Source organism: Meleagris gallopavo, unplaced genomic scaffold, assembly GCF_000146605.3.
Source record: "Meleagris gallopavo isolate NT-WF06-2002-E0010 breed Aviagen turkey brand Nicholas breeding stock unplaced genomic scaffold, Turkey_5.1 ChrUn_random_7180001934706, whole genome shotgun sequence".
Lineage (NCBI taxonomy): Eukaryota > Metazoa > Chordata > Aves > Galliformes > Phasianidae > Meleagris > Meleagris gallopavo.
This window is the reverse complement of record NW_011196709.1, coordinates 1-969: the sequence shown is the minus strand read 5'-3', so window position 1 is coordinate 969 and position 969 is coordinate 1. Positions and strand designations below refer to the sequence as shown.

At 53.1% G+C, this 969-nt stretch overlaps 1 long non-coding RNA gene across 1 annotated transcript; it reads right to left on the bottom strand.

The window, feature by feature from the left end:
• Positions 1–6: 6 nt before the first annotated feature.
• Positions 7–938, bottom strand: LOC109364893. The gene is made up of 3 exons (XR_002110661.1): positions 863–938; positions 460–519; positions 7–105 (listed from the first exon to the last, which is right to left on the bottom strand). It is a non-coding gene; the product is annotated as an uncharacterized LOC109364893 (long non-coding RNA).
• Positions 939–969: the final 31 nt, after the last annotated feature.

Here is a 969-nt window from a genome sequence, read left to right as displayed (position 1 = left end):
TTAAACCTGGGCTTCGGTAAGCCACTGCCTGGAGACACGGCTGTCATCAAGGACAGGTGAGAAACGTTCCCACTGCGTGCGCCCACCTCTCTCTTCCTTACTGACCTGCAGTGACGGAAGGGGCTCAATTAATGACACGGGGCAAAAGTTCCAAAGCTGCAGAGAGGCCCGGTGACCTGACGGCTGGTATTCCACAGCTTTCAAAAGACTTTCTCCAGGCCACGGGAAACAATTCCCAGAGACCTCACAGAACAACATTCAGCTCCTTCCAATTGTCTTACTGGGAGACCTCTGAGACACAGAGGCAAAGCCAACACAGCGCTCAGAGCACCCAGGAAACAACAACCACCCATGCTTCCTGTGGAGAACCACCCACTGGCCACTGAAAAGCAGAACCCTTGCCGAACTGTCCCAGCCAAAGATGAACAAATACCAAGGAAACGAAGCCTGGTGACTTACCTCCAGCATTCCCCTCGGGCTCATGGACAGGATTCCGTTCTGCTGATTCGCCAGCAGGGCCTGCAGGCACAAGTGTGATCAGACACAGGTGAGGAGAGCTTCCACTGCACGTGGGGGTCTCCTTTTTAACACGGGGAGACCTGTAAGGTCTGGCGGTGGGTCAGGGAATGGCATGGCCCAAATACGAAGGTCTGGGCTCTCTCAGCTGAAGAGGGGCAGCGGTAACCTTCCCACTGAAACGTGGCAGCTCTCCCAGCAAAGAAATACTCATGGCTCGTCTGTGCAAGCCCTTCAAGGCACAAACAGACTTGGAAGACCTCAAGAGGATCCTAAGTAAAATTGCACCCGAGTAAACTACGAGGGCATGAATGTTTCTGCCTTCAAGGAAACAGACACGACTGACCTCTGGGTTGTCCCTCGGGCACAGGCATGAAATCTGGATCCAGGCGATCGTCCAGAAACAGAGCAGCAAGCTCATCATCTACAATCAAGAAAAGATGAGAGAAGATA